Here is a 17,357-nt window from a genome sequence, read left to right as displayed (position 1 = left end):
TTTATGCTTCTATTTTCTTTTGAAATCTAACTATCACAAACATTATATAACTATATTTTTAATTAATATTTTCAGTGAGAACGAGTTCCTTAAAGTTTTCAAAATTACTGAAGATATTCTGAATTGAATCTTTTATTTAAAAAATGAAAATATGTCGTATTTTGAATGGTGTATTATACTTTATAAAAGAAATAAATTCCGATAATCGATATAACAATTTTTAGTATATATATTCTAAATATTAGTTAAAAATAAAATTTATTTAAAAAATGCATCCAAAATTTCATTAACTTCCAAATAATTTCCTTGGAAATTTATATAAATTTTGGCTTTTTAAATGAACGAAAAGAATCCGATCTTTTAGATTTTTTTTTCACTTAAAGGAAAATCATTTTTTAAATCTTATTTTCTATGCATATTTACCTTGAATTTATTCTTTTGGAAATATGCAAATGTTATTTCTTTAGAATTTGAGCTGAAATGAATTACATTTGCATTAGTTAAAAATACGCATTAAAAAATATCTTGTAGTTTAAACTATTATCTTCAGATTTTATAACATAGCAAGCGAAGATAAAAATTTATTCGCAAAAAGATATAAAACTGGAGACAAAGGTGTGTGTGTGTGTTTTGCAAATATCGACACAATTAGCTAAATATAAATACATGTAAATAAAATAATCAAACATTGCCTTTAAAAGAAACATCAATATTACCACAGAACAAAGGAACTGAAATACGATATTTTTACGTATTTATATATCGTCAAATTGATAACATCATCAAATTTATATTATATAAATTTGAAGATAATAATATATTCAAAGCCTATCATTAGGGTGTTTTTAACGCCCGCATTTAAATCAAACTTTTCGTATTCTTTTTAAGCAAAAAAAAGAAGAAGAAGAAAAAAAAATGTAGCTCCAAAATCTCAATCATAAGTAATTACCCTTAATTTGCATACCTCCATTTTTTTTTCTCTTTACGTTGTTGACATAGTGGCAAATTGCGGGTCTTCTTTTCATAGGTTTTATGTTTTATTTCATGGACATCTGTATAAGATTGTCTATTGTGCACAACAAACAATAGAAGGAAAAAACTATTCTCTGAGCGGCCATTAACAATCAAGTAGAATGTACACAGAATATTTGCATATGTATATGATAAAAAGATGATATTTGATGGAATTTTTTGCATGCACACCAATATGGTATAATGTGAGCTACAAAGTTTAAAACAAGCAAAAAAAAAAAAAAAAAATATTAATAATCTTTACACAAACAAATTTCTGATTCGGTTATGAGTTTTTATATGCGAAAGTAAATATCAATTACATTGAACCATTTATATATGAGTCTATCTGTTTGTCGCAAAAACTCCTCCAATCAACAGTAGCAACATGGAATTTGCTCATGTTATTCTGTTGTCCATTTCTAAATCAAGTTCGCTATTCCCAATTTTCAAAAGTAGTTATTTCCAAAGATATTTGATTAACTAAAAAGAAAAAAATTATGACAATTTTTTGTTAAAAAAATTCATTTTTAAATGAACTCAAATGAACAACGCAATTATTCATCAAGTTATTAAAAATATTGTATTTTACCAAATCTTGAAACAAAGTTGCCATAACAAGGTTAATAAAATTAAATATAATCAAAATTTAGATCTAATCTGAGTAAAGTTAATTTTTAAATAATATTAGAAAACCAATCAGTGAGAGCAGTTTTCACAGATTAATTAGAGACAATTAGTAATTTCTTTATTATTGAAAGGACAAATTAAGGGTAAAAATTAAATGCAATGACATATGAATAAGTCCTTAGCATGGAAGTAATATTAAATATAATTAAAATAATGTGAAGTGTATGTGAACGCCTATTGTTATATGTATATGGTAAAAATATAGGAATGGATCAATACGTTAAGTTTAATGAGTCTACATTTCCCCTTATTTTTATTGCGAATTTCTCATAGCGACTTTCCATTTTTTTCTACTACTATTTTTTCTTTCGATTAAACATGATTTTCAACTATTCTTCAACTTTATTATGCAATAAAATTTAATTTTTTTATTTACCTCATCTCATAATACCAATAGTTAATTACCAATAATACTACTGGGCAATCTGTGATAACTCTAAACTTGGAAATAGCTACTACGTAATATGGTTATATTTTCCAAATCTATGTTTACAAAACATGTGATTTTAATTTAATTTTCAAATGTTTTCTACGATAATTTCTAAGGATGTTGATAAATATTATTATGTAGGTATATAAAACTTTGTGCGCACAAAAACATGAAAATATTATATCCACATAACCATGTCTGCTCCGAAATTAAAAAAATTGACATACTGAAAGGAGTACTATAAAAAATGATCATAAGTTAAATTTAAAGTTAAATATCATCATTCGAATCACATTCCTTCACTATTTACTTATTTATTTATTCTTTCTTTTTGCTTAGAAAATTTCCACCCAGAATCCGCTTGAAAAAGTAACTGGTGTGTGTATTGGATAAAAAGATAATAATTCCTATTGTTGTTTGGAGAGTTTTAATTTTCTGATTCTTAGGTACAGCAATTAGCAAAAAAGAGAGTATTGAGCAGAGCGTAAAGTAGGTTCGAATATACCTGGCACTATTTAGAGTAGGGAGAAGGAACATAACAAGGAGGGTGTCCGCCGTTTGAAGATAATTTGTAGATGATAACGTTCAATACTTTTCAGATTTATCTTGAGGAAGAAACACATGTGTTTGGATCCACCGTTTCCACCGTCTTTTTGTCCGTATCATTACATAAAAAAATATTCAGAGCTGTGACTTTCACTCTTTATTGATCTTTACAAAGAAAAGAAATGTTGTGAATTGGACATAACGGTGAAAGCAATGATTCTTACTATCCGATATTTTAATTTGTGCGACAAAAGCTTAGTACAAAAGTTTTCCAGAAATGATAAGTTGGACTTGTCCCAAGCATAGGAGGTTTTTTCTTTGTCGGCCGACCTTACTTTATTGCAGCATCCCTCCTATGGAAAATTCTAGGAAATATGGCCGTTTTTTGTTTTATTCGTCACCACAACGCTTTTCACACACTGTTTTTTCCGATGTCAGAGCGGAGTCGCTAATGGCTTCTCCTACAAAAAAGAAAGGAAATGTATGTTAGGTGTTAATTGTAAATACTTCTTACATTTATTTCTCAGAATTTGAATAATAAAACAGTATTTGAGATATTGGATTGTATGAAACAGGACAGGTAACCCAAGGTAAAGCTTACTTTCATGTTGAAAAGTTCTTTCGTATTCGGAATATTAACTTTCCAACTGAATAAAATATTCTGCGTTTTGTTTTTGAGGACAAATTACGGTTATTCTATTTTTTTTTGTCTCTTTTTTTATATTTTCCCATTTAAAAAGATTTCCTTTCGTATTTCCAAAAGAGAAAATCTAAATATTATGATATGTTATTAATTTAAAAAAAAAGGTGTCAAAAACAATATAGTTTCATCTTTATTTTTGTATCGCCATATTTTTATTATTCGCAATTGGTGCATACATTTCAGATTATGGATTTAAGAAAGAAAAAAAAACACCGTCATTTTTTTCTTTCTGTTCCCTTATAAAATGCGTTTTTCAGTATAAAATATCATTCATTTGGATCCTTTTGTTATTTTTAGCAACTGCATAATAAAACTATTTTGATAAGTTATAAAATATATAAGGCATATTGAAAATTGATTCAATATAGCTTTCCTGAATTATCCTGAACTATCAATTGGTTTTGTAACTTAACCGTATTTATGTCCAATTTCGAAATCACATTATTTTGAGACAAAGCTTGTAATTTTGAGCCATGGTCAGATAACGATGATGACACCTTGGCCGTCAACCTTATCTTCAAGCTTCCGTACCATGTCATCCGAAGACAAATTTGGCTTCAACATATTCAAAGTTACACCAGTTCCACTAACTTGGTGGTTCTTCGGTGGAATCGAGGACACTATGGTTTCGAATCTGAGGTACTACTACCAGGTTACCCGCGCCCCTCAGTAGGTTGTGTGTAATTTTAAACAAGTTTGTGATTATCTTTTCTTAATTTTATCTTTTTTGTCAGTTGCATCATATATCGATACTTTTTTAAACATGAAGAAAGAATGAATTCAATTGAATTAGGGGTTTAAATCAGTTAAATATATCCTGTTATTCATGCGACATGAAATATCGTTTCAATATAGGCATAACTAGGGTGGGCCAGGTAGGACAACTGACCTGAGCGCTCTCTCAGGAGGTGCAAAATTAAGGAATAAATTAGTTGCAATTGAGAGAAAAGTATGTATATTTTTTTTAAACTTTCATTCTTCAGGTGTTTAAAAATTAAAAACATCCCTAGGTATTCATTTTATCTCAAAATTTCCAGAATTCAAATCATTATTTAAGTTCTTTACGTCATCTTCGTCTCTGATATTGACAAATGAGTCAAGAACGTTTCAAAATATTTTTATTAATAAACAGAGACAGATATAACCCCATGATATAAACGAATCGTGAAAACAGTGTTTGATAAAAATAAATTTACTAAGCTCTGTAATTAAAATGAAAAATCAAACACGAGATCGAATTTGATATAAATAAGCTCATTAGGGCATATTTTTATTAACTAAACCTTCCCATTAGTCCACAAAAAAGTGATTAGTGTTTTGAAAAAGCTAACAGATTGCTTAGAAATTATATAATTGAAACTGAATTAGAAGAACAGGAAATAAATTTCACTAAAATTAAAGTGCTAAGCGCAGAAAGCATAAGCAATAAAAACTTGGCTGTGATTAAAGGTAGCATAGTAGAATAGCGAATTATTGATTGGATATTTTTACTACTTCTTGGGACGGGATTAAATTTACTTCGTAGTCAGTTCAAATTGCAAAATAAAGAAGCCAGAGACGTAAAGAGTTTTAGATCGTCCTTCACAAAAAACGTTGGAACTGCGTTTGAAAACAAATTCTTCGCCAGGAAGTTAACTTTTCCTTATAAATTAGTCCCATATGGAAATTTTTTATATCTAAAAAGTTGAGATTTATTTAATACATTATTTTATTACTACACAGTATTCGACAATGAATAATTATTCTGTCAACTTCTTTACAGTTATATAAACTCAATGAAATTCAAAACAAAAATAATAAGTATAAAATTCATAAAAATTCGAAATAGTTTTCGATACTGAAGTTGAATGCCGAGTTCTTTCTTTTATATTTAGAAAATGCAGCATTTTAATTTTGTTGTTTTCATTTAATTTTTAAAAAGCATCCTTGAATTAAAAGAAATTAAAATTATACTTTAAATTTAAAAAAAAAACTTTTTAAAAATATCAGTAAATTTCTTTATTTCTCTGCAAAGAGTTTAAAGCAAGATTTTTTACTCATTTCTTATATTTTCAATGACTATGACATCGATTATTGCATTATTTTCACAGATTTTATTCAACGAAAGAAAGTATCCGACTTTAAAATATATTACTACAACGGATGACGATGATTCCTAGGAAATTTCAATCCATTTAAATATTCATCTGAGTAATGAAGTAAAAAGAAATCAAAATCAATAATCAGTTTAAATTTTACATTACCAACTGCTGCCTCTAATTTAGCAAAATTAAAAACGGCTGTCTTTGAACAGCGGGCTTGTCCATGGCAAGTGCCATAAGAAACAACAACAACAACAACATATATTTTTAAAAATTTCCCTTCAACGGCATTTCTATATAATTCAATCTCGTATATTCCCATTTTTAAAAATAAAGTCAAAGAGTTACCACTTATATTTTATTAAAAAAATACTATATATTCTGGTTTATGACAAATGTCTCTTTATTTGAAATTCAGCTTCTGGAATTAAACTGATGCCTTTCTTTTAATAAAATTTTTAAAATATGTGCCATTACATTAGATTACTTTTGAGGAAGGTTCTTGAATTTTCATTTGTAGGTTTCATTCCATTGAAGCATTGTTTAGTAATTATCTTTTTCAGTATATAATATTAGTCATTAAAAAATAAAATAAAATCCCGACAAATTACAAAATTATACTTTATAAACATGTTTTTAATATACAGGGTTAGCAAGAAATAAGTTATCCACTTCAGAGGTCTATAAAATGCGTTCTGTTTGTCCAAATAAGATAAAATTTGAACTGCAGATTATTCAGATGATGCGATTTACATTTATTAATTAAAAAATAGTACAACAATTCACCAATAGATGGCGCTGTAACACAAATGACATTTAATTGCATATATTAAAAATGTGAGACATAATTTGCATTACAGTGCATGTCTATTATAATTTTTCTTTGGATAAAAAGAAGGCGGATTCTGCACGAACATTCGTTTCTTCTCTGTTTGTCATGCCTACGTTGCAAGAAAAAGCGCTACTGCTGAAATTGTTTTACCAGAACCACCAAAACTCCGTTGCAGCTCTAAAGGAATTTCGCCGTTTGAAGAGGTCCAATGAGGTCCCCAGGTTCCCTACCCAAGATGATGAAGAAATTTGAAAAAACTGGGCAACTTTGCCTTCTTCAAAGTAGAGGACGCAAAAAAAAATCCCGTCTTCCAGCGTCGAAAATGTTGCGACCGTGCTCGTTGAAGCCCGCAGCCAGTCGCCGCATAATAGTGTGAGTTTGCCAGTTGTTTGCCGTGTTCTGGATATGCCATACTGGATATGACTACTGGATGATATACGAGTATATTACTACATGCGTTACGAATTAAACCTCACGTTAATTAAATAGACATTGTTGGACACTATATGAAGTAAGATCAATCAAACCAAATGTTACAGAATTTCACAAAATCAAATTTGTATTGTTCACAAAGTATGAATTATAGCTATTTGTGTTATTTTTGGTAAAAAAAAATACCTATTTAAAATAAAAATATTAGTTTTCAATAAAAATTACAGTATTAATTCGAAATTTTTAATTAGAAAGCATTTTGGGGAGAATGATTTTTAATTTGCGAGTCTGAATTTTTTAAGTCCTCAAACTACAGATTAATCTAGAAGTTCTTTTAAAACTTATGCGAAATAACACGTAGAAGTATTCATATAATGTAAAATTCATGCGCGTCTTTTAACATTCCAGTTGTTTAAAAGGGTTTTCCATAAGTTTAACATGCATTAAAAGATAATAGTAGAAAAGGTTTGAAAACATAAATTATATTGTTAAAATTATGTTATAAAATACAAGAATAGTTTCAAGACATGACTGAAGAAAAATAAAATTAACTTCAACTATACAGCTCTATTATCATCATTATCTTAAATTATAAAATTACTTTTAACTATAATAATCTCCTCAACCCATATTTTAATATTTCTGCCAAGTTACGATGGTAGAGCATCCATTCGTTATACAAATAACTTTTCATGCCCTACGAATAATAGGATCTTCACCAAAATTAGATATAATAATAAACTGAATTTCCTAAAAATTAAATTCATTTTTTTTTCATATTTAAAAACAAGAAATTTGCACATGATATAACTGATAAAAAATAAAAATTTTAAAAAGGATGATCATTTTATCACAAACTTGTTTAAGATTACACACAATCCACTCATATTTTCGGTTTAGAACAGCTAAATTGTATCATTCTTGAAAATGCTTAACATATTTTACAGTTCATCCCTAATAATTTTAATATGAAGTTGCCAAAAAGTTAACAAACTTTCTAAATAAATAACATTTTATAATAAAAAAAACAAGCTACATAAAAGAATAGAAAGCAAAAGTTGTCTTTGTTGAAAACTCTTCTAAAATATCTATAATAATTACAAATAACAAAAATATTAGGACACTAAAACATAAAGGGAAAAACCACACTGTCTTTGAAATTTTTTTTATAGAAACTAGTACCCTATTATAATATTTGAATATTTTTTTAAAGAAATGTATGAGAAAAGGTAGTTTATGAGCAAATATAATAAAAGACAAAGAAATAACATATACGAAATTTGTTTCCAATTGCAAAATTTTTTATTCTGCACCAGGGCTAAAACTTCATATATGAAATTTTTTAACTAGAAAATAACCTTGAGTTCCTTGCTGTGTTTTGCAAATCCAAAGTTTCATATACAATTTTATACATTGAATATTGAAAGACAGAAATAAAAATTTAAAAAAAACTACTTTTCAATATATACTTGCGATTAATTTAGAGGTGTTGGAAAATGCTACCACACATTTAACAAGAAAATGAGAACCACCATTACCTGAAAACTGTTGTACTCTAGTCATATGCCCATCGAAATGTCAGACAGTAAAAGGAATTGCTTTCATTTTTACCCTACAATTTGCAACACTTCTTTTTTGTTGTTGTTGTTTTTGTATAGATCAAAAACACCGGAAGCCAACACTTAAAAATTTCATTATATGCAAAATGAGATATAGACCGAATGACGACGGAAATGTTGGATCACCACATAAGTCTTCTACCTTGAATGTAATAATTTGTGGAACAAAGAATAATTTGAATTTTATCAACTGCAATTTATTTTGAAATTGCGGCCATCTACTCCCTCCGCATCGAAAAAGAGTAACCAAGTGTACCTGGAGCATTTGAACCTACTTTAAACGTTGTGCAATGTTAAGCTATCTCCAAGAATAACTTTTTTTTAGAATTTACTGCACCGAAGAGTTCGAAAAGTTGGAACTCTGCTGGTCGCAACGAAAATTATTCATTTCTTGTCCCCTTGACACACTAATTAATTTTGTAAATGAATCTTTGATGAAAAGTTTCATAGTCAGTAAAAACATTCGATGTATTTCCGTTTTGAAAAATAATTAACGCTTTATGCCCTGGATTTTGTATTTGCATTTTATATAAATTTGAAAAAAAGTCTACTTAAATTTTAAAAATTTAACTGGAAAATGTGAATTTATGAAATCATTATTTTGGAATGAATTTATTCAAAAACAAGAAATATTTTCTTAAATTTAAATCCTTCTCTTTCTATTTTTCAAATATATTCTTGTGGTGGAGGGGGGTATTTTTAAGAACTTTTCTCTTAGAACTATTACGAGTATGAAGTCTTTCAAAAATAAGTATCCCTTGGCTCAATTAAAAATTTTTTTTTCAGTGTGGTAGATATGGATATTATATTAACAATTTTTTATTGATCATTTTAATAAGACACACCTACCCATATATCATTAAAAGAAATATTTAAAATAATTTAGATTTTTTCGTGATGTAATTGGCAGGAGGGAAAAAAATTAACCATATGCATTCTTATATATATTAACTGTATATAATAGCCTACCATATCTTGTATACTTACTTTTTGTCTTCAAATTGCAACAGGGAATATTTTATTAGCGAAATAATTGTAGTATATTAAATTAAATCGCAAAAACAGAATTTTTCTTGTAAGTAAATCTAATATTCATTTTTACATTTTACTTGCATAATAGGTTTTTGGAGCTACTTGCTAAGAGAGTGGTGACAGCAGTTGTTTCTGTTTTTACTAGATTGGTTTTAGTCATCCATCAAACAAGTAAATATCATAAATAAGGAAAATATAATAAATTACAAAATCATAAAAATTTATTGCTGCAAACAGGGAAAAAAAATGGCACTTCTTTTCGTAAGTGTTCAGTGAAATTTGAATCAGGGTAAACAAGTCGATAGGTGCCCACGCATTTATTGAATCATCCAAACTCTCCGGCTTTTTATAAAACTGACACTATTACTTTCCCTAACAATTTCACCGACAAGTGATTAAAGCAAACGATAAATGTAACAATCCAAACAAATTTTCATCCATCCTCTTGATTTTTTAGTCGTATGGTTAAAAACAATCGGTAAAACTTGATATATGATTCACCTTGTTGATATCTCCGTTATTTTGTCACATGCAGAGCAAACTATAGTTTAATGGACGACAATAAAGTCAGATGTCCGACATTCTGCAGACTTAACTGTTGTTCACCGTGTCGTCAAATTCGGAAAAAAAATTATTACGACTATTTACCATGTAATAATTTTAAGATAACATTTAAATTATCAGTCGCTTTGATATTCATCTCACCACAAGAAAAATTGTGAAGATTTTTGCAAATGCAACTCTTAATTTTTCTTCGAAGGGGGGGAGAGCGCAAATGGTTACCAACAGTAGAGCAATTTCTTCCTTAATCCCCTATTGTCGTCACCCCTGATTTAATTAATACACGTTTCCTTTAATTAACGTAAAATATCGTTCAATACTTAAGAGTTTAGTAATAAGTTAATAATTGTTTTCACTTGTCTTCGCTGTTATTTTATTTTGTTATGAAATTTAAATGATCATGCAAAAATTTGCTTCCACTATCAGTGAGGTACACTAATACAGTCATTTGATTGTTGTAAATATTCATTTCCTATTATTGCTTGTCCTGATGGATAATTCAAACAAATTGTTAATTACTGTAAATAATATATTATTATATTTGAAATAGCTATTAATTTTTAATGAAATATTAAGTTCAATCAAATATAAAATGTGTTATTTCAAAGCCAAATTACAGAAGTTTTGCTTGCCCCCATCGTGTATTGGAAAATTTCTGCCGCCGCTTCGGGCCTGATAAAACTTTATAATTAAGATCTCTCTACAGAGGCGGCGGTAGCAGGGGGGCAAGGGGAGCAACTGCCCCCCCTGTCCGCAGCCTCTTGACCCCCCCCCCCCCGTCAGCGATAGATTGAGAGTTTCGTCGGCAAAACTGTTCACCACTTCAGAATGGTTGTAGAGAGTTGCGTATAATCGAAATGATTATTTAAAAAATACCATATTAATTTTGTAAACAACTGTTTACAAAATTAATATATTGTAAACAGTTGAAATATCCAAATAATGGTTAAAGTATTTTGACTATATTTGGCAATAATCGATATGGTGGTAGGTCAATAATATGCTGTATTTTGAGGACAATTTTTGCTAGACCGACTAAGAACTGAATGCAACGGCTGTTAAAGACGTTCGCAAATTTTCGGGCATCTGATTCATATGTCGTTCATTCAGCTTATAATTTGTACTACTTTTGGAAATATAACCGATAAGGTAACAAGTGAATAAGATATAAATAAATTGATAGGGTCATTTTGCTTGCAATTTTTGTTTGGCCGACTATGAACTCAATGTGGTGAGTGTCGAAGACTTTAAGTTTCAGACATTTGATTGAAATGTCTGTCGTTTAGCTTACAATTTGTACTAGTTTTGGCAGTATATCCGATAAGTGAATAAGATATCGCATTCTGCTAACAATTTTTGAGTGACCGACTCTGAACTCAACGTGATGAATGTTGAAGACTATATCCACGGATTTTCAGATATTTTATTCAAATGTCGTTCATCAAGGTTTTAATTTGCACTGCTTTTGGCAATATAGCAGATAAGGTGGCATGTGAATAAGACATAAGACATATTGCATTTTGCCAAAGAAATTTTGACCGATCGACTGAGAATTCAATGCGGTGGTTGTTGACGACGTTAAGTCCAAATTCTCAGTCATCTGTTTAAATGCTGTAATGTTCATTCAGTATATAATTTATACTATATTTAGCAGAATAATCAATAAGCTGACAGGAGAATAAGACGTCACATTTTTCTCGAATAATCTTTGTCCTTCGGCTAAGATTTTATCATAGATTACGGAAAAAAAATTGTTTTCATCCAGCACTTCGATTACCTGCCAGTGGAATTATTAGAGAAACTGGTGCTTTTATATTATTCATGAATAGGACGATAGAGATGTTTTCCATAATTCACCATTCAAATTCAAGTTCTAATATCAATCGTCATCTTATTCATATAATTGTTACTTTCTCTGTAACGAATTTATTCATTTCACTGAGAGAATTGTCTGACTAAAATCCAATTAATGGTTAAACTGAATTTAATAATACACTCGATTCTTTTGACACTTTTGTGCATATGCATAATAAAAAGAGTTACTTTGCTGTAGTCAAATTATGCGAATTCATTATAAATCATGGAGTAAATAAATTGTGTAATTGTAAATTAAATTAATTTAACAGTAAAATATCTGTTTCCTTTTGCAATCTAATTTGTCAACGTATAATTATTACACTAAAAAAATATTACCGACTGCTATTGACGATAAAAAAATATTTGTGGTATGGTAGCTTCTTAGCTACACTAAAAGAGTTTATCCAAGTTTGCACTAAGTTTGTTAAATAAATTACTACCTACATTCTTCAGACTCTGCATTCAATATTATGACTATGTAATAAGGGAATGTATTGTTTTTTTTTTCTTCTTTCAATTGCTATTCGCAGCAAAAACTATATAATTTCAGATGATTCTAAAGTTTTTATAAACTTTGAATAAAGATATTTTGATGATTAAAATAGCTATTCATAGAATATTTATGTATAACACATTAACCCCTTGACATACGAATTTACTTAACTTCTTTATTAAATGGCAGATCTTATTTGGGACAATTATTATTATTATTTTAATCTCTAGACCTTAGATATAAGGACATTTGAGGTAATAATGCGTTTTCAAGTAATTTTTGCATTTAAAATTACCTAATACTTTCACTTAATTGCAGATTTAAAATTAAAAATTTAGTAATTCCATAAGCGAGTGACACTCTTCATTTATACAAAGGGGTTAAGAAAAACCAATGCATGCAACTGAAAGGATAAAACTCATTTTTTGGGAGTAATATTAGCTTGCAATAATTTCGAATTAAAAAAGTACTTCACCGTAAGAGCGCATGCCTAAAAATGAAGATAGGGGAATTTATATTCAAGATCTAATTGTTTCTTTATAAAACACATTGACTTTTTTAAGCCTAAATATATATTGAAAAATAAATACATAGGGGATCTAATGTTTAAGCAGTCCATTTTTCATATATTACATAAAATAGTAAGTTTGTACATATATTTACAAAATATTTTCTCCAGCTTTTTAAAGGAACAACATCATTGTATCTTTTCCGCATTCTATATTGTTCGTATCCGAACTTTTGTTGAGCATACACTCTTATTCTCCTCGGATTCGAAAACCTCTGAATTCTTGCTCGTTGTTGCAATCCTTATTTAACAAATATTTTAAGTAGAGGAGTATGCTGAAAAATCGATATTTAGCGAAAACATCGAATATTTATTTATTTATTACTAGCCGCCTTTGGCGACCAGCCGGTTCGCCAGTATTACCGCTCGCTACAATTTTCAATTAAATATTTTAAGTAACTGGTCTCTTAATAGCTTCTCAAACAAAACATTTTTAATCTTCAGATTTTGATAGTCATACCAAACTTATACTGTTGTTTAGATCGTTTCGTTCAATTTATTATAAATATTTTCCTAATGTGTTGTCATTTCCGATAAAACTTCAGCTTTAATTTAAAGTGGAAATGCTGAAATTGCAATTAGTATAAAGATATTTTTTTAATGAAACCAAGCTTTTTATTTTATTTATAATTTTTATTGTTATTTATTTATTATTATTATTATTAAATATTTTATTGCACACAGAATCGCTCGGTATTTAAGTCTTATGTGAACTACAAAATATTTTTCATAATTTATGTAATATCTCAAACAATAATTCAACAAAAATTTCTCAGATTTAGCATAAAATTCAACCTTTAGATTTGCTTTCAAAAGTATTGAAATGAAATCAATAAAAATATTTTGTTCCGGCCTATAAATATATTTCAAAAATTATGAAGTCTAAATTTAATGCAGTAAGGTATCAGATACTGAGAAATATTCTGGACACACCAAATTTTAAATAAATGAATGAATGTTTCTATTTTCCACGATCAACTAAGACTTATTTATGAAGTTCTGAATGTTAAAAATTTAGAAAAACTCAACATTTTCATAATCTTAGGCCAATTAATCTTGAGAAACCTGCGCGCTGATTGGCGTATTTTCTTTGAAACGATCGATGGAAAATCTAAAATTATCCTTTTTTTATCGAATAGTGATATTCAAATTTTCATAAATCAGTCAGTTTAAGTAATTGATTTAGTTGATTGGAAATTAACTCGTTTTATTTAAAATATTAGTGTTTCAAGAACATTTTGTTATTTGTGATTTCCACAGCAGAAGCTTTATGTAAAATCAAAAATTCGTTATTTATTAGAGCATTTATTGAATCAAGTTACATAAAATATAATCATTTTCCATTTAGACCATTTTAGCAGATAAAAGTTTACACTAAAGGTTTACAAATTAGCTGTGTGGCCCTGATTTGAATGGATATCCTTTTCATATTAAACAAAACTTGCCTTAAAATAAAACTGATTTATTGGATTAATAATATAGAGAGTGTAAAAGATCATAAAATAATTTTTCTTGAATTTATTTTTCAAAAAAAAAAAATCATATTTGTTTCATTTCCTACAGACACGTGCCGAAAATTATATTTTTGCAGATTTCATTTCCAAAAAGATTTAATTTATTTTTAGTTGGAGCTTTAATCACTGTGATGGCAACACTTTGAAAAAAGCTAACTTTTCCCCATGAATGCGAAACGTGCTCGTGCTGCTTAAATTTTATTTTTATTTTGTATGAAAAAAATTGTTGAAAAATATAGTTAAAATATTTATTTAAAAATTCATTAAAAATAGAAATTTAATTTTAAGGTTAAAACATTGGTATCATTTAAAAGATAAATTTTTGATCTTTAACTTCAAGTAAAAATATTTTTTGTGCGGTAATATTTTCGGAAGTTATAGCAGAAACACGCCAAAATTTCGCTTAATTTTTAAATAAATAAAATTCTAATTAAAAATTCGAAAAAATAACCCCCAGGTGCACATTCCCGGCCTCCAAGGTATACACGTGCCAAATTTGGTACCTGTAGGTTGAATGGTCTGGTCTGTAGAGCGCCAACACACACACACATTGAGCTTTATTATAAGTATAGATTTATTTCTAAAAAAGTTTCTTTTATAAAATTTTTTGTTTCAACATTGATTTATATAGCTTCTGATGTAAAATAATTAGAGCATGCGTTTGTTCATTTAGTATGATGCGCATGGCGCAATTACAATCTAGAATGCAATATAACCATATTTTTTTCTAAAATTAGATCTTAGCGAAATTAAATCTCAAGGGTCTTCCTGTTTTAATAATAGTTTAGTTATATTAACGTCCAGGTTTAAACCAATACTAGGGCTATTTTAGGACGGACCTCGTAATTTTGAGTAGCTGTCAAATAACGAGGACAACACCTTAGCTGGCACACTCCTGCGCTCTATCCAAGCTTCTACACCGCACCAGCAGGGGGACGTTTGGTCCCGACTGCTTTAGCATGCACCAGGCCCGCTTACACGACGGTTCCTTTGTGGGAGCGGATCTGGAGCCTGGGGCCCTCCTGTTCCGAAGTTGAGACCTTACCACCAGGTTACCAGTCTCATAAAGTAATAGATTCAAATATTGTCAATTTTTGATGGCCAGTAAAAGAAATAGACATTTTTTTACAAATGCATTTGTAAAGTTTTAACAATGAAAGAAAGGACTAGCATTTGAATGAAAAAGAAACTAAATGATACTTGATTTTCTTTAATTAAATGTAAAATTAATTATTATGAGTGGTGTTGACGCCAAATTCGAGATATTGTGCTTGCCCCCCTGTCGGCAAATCTCTGCTGCCGCCTCTGTCTCTCTAGCTAAAGAAATTTGAAAAGAAAGGGCCGTTAAAAAATGTTGAAGGTTAAAATCAAACGTTTAAAAAATTTCTGCTACTTTGTACCCCTCAAAGAAATCTATGTTACGAAATTTGTCAGTGGAAACACGTATAAAGCGAAATGCAAACCTAAACTACTTGTGACAAAAAAAAAAAAAAGAGAGAGAAAAAAAACCCTAGGTAATCGGAAGATTCAAAGACTATCTAGTACCAAGCAAACATGTGTGAGTGAGTTTCAGAGGTCATCAGGACTGTCGCCGTGAAAAGATACGATGTGTAGAAGCATCATAAAAACGGTTAGTATGATTCGTTATAATTGGGGAGAAAAAACCCTCTAAAGCCACACCATTATTACCAAAGAATGATGTGAGCTCGACACGTGTACTCCAGCATTTAATAATATTTATGGGTAAAAAAAAATTTTTTTTTTAAAGTGGAATTTGGATGAATCAGACGGTCAGTTGGTGAAATTATACCCACCTGGTTTATTTAGAGAAGGTGGTGTTTTTTCGGAATACAAGATGGTAAGCAGCTGATGATTTGATTCTCATTTTGAGTCGGAACTTTATTAGTGATCTCCACACAGAACAATGTTGCACTGAGACTTTGGAGAATAAGCCTCTACCAATCGTCTCATTTCTACTCTAATATCACAAGATATTCTTCAATATTTTTAAGATATCTTCAGCTGATTTTAAGGCATTCAGGGTATAAAACAACGTCCTGGAGATAAAATACAATATCTTTTGCTGACTGGATAAAGTAATTTTCAGTTGGAATTTCAGCAAAAAGCTTCAAAATATGGTTTAATTCGTAAAATAAATTGGTTCTGCATTGGTCAGAATTTTGTTCCAATCTTAAACCCATTGTAAATTTTAGGGTCTTTAGGTGTTATAAAGAGTACGGAAAATTAGTTTAATAAATAATCGAAATAATTAGTTTAGTAAATAATCGAACAATACAGTTTCGAACCTTTAAAGGAACTAAAATGTGATCTACTAAATTATCTAAATCACTGTACATTTGAGAGATGGTATAACCAATTTTTCTATTTAAAAGTATTCTAACGTCTCTATTATAGTTACCTTTCTAAGTTATATTTACAGTGTAATAAATATTATCATCAAGAGACTAGTTCACAAAAATTTTGAATAACGTTGAGCTTTTCATTTTCAACATTTTTAAGCGAGGAATATTTGAACTCAGACTGACGTGTATAGACAATATCCGAGAATAATATAGAACTTGAAGGAAGGAAGGAATGAGGTTTGTTTTCCGGCGTATGCTCCTGAACGGATTCTTAGCTTGTGCCGGGTTCACAAAAATCAAAACTCTAGAACTTGAAATTACTTTTAGTATTAAAAGAAAAATTAAAAAATTCCGAAAGACGGCAGTTGCCAGGGTGCAAAAGTAATAATAACAATAATTTTTAAACACTTTACAGATGAATTAAAATTTCCTCTATATTTTCTGCTTTAATAATCAAAAGTACATTATCCCAAAGAAGAAAAGCTTCTTTTCAATAAATTTTGATTGGAATAGTATAAACAAGATGAAATTTGTTATCATCTATTTCCAAACAGATTCACAATCAATAAACATCATTCAACTTCAGTCGTCTATATTCAAGTACCAAGAATAACATATTTCCATA

This window comes from Argiope bruennichi, chromosome X2, assembly GCF_947563725.1.
Source record: "Argiope bruennichi chromosome X2, qqArgBrue1.1, whole genome shotgun sequence".
NCBI lineage: Eukaryota > Metazoa > Arthropoda > Arachnida > Araneae > Araneidae > Argiope > Argiope bruennichi.
The sequence above is the reverse complement of the archived record's forward strand: the minus strand, read 5'-3'. Positions refer to the sequence as shown.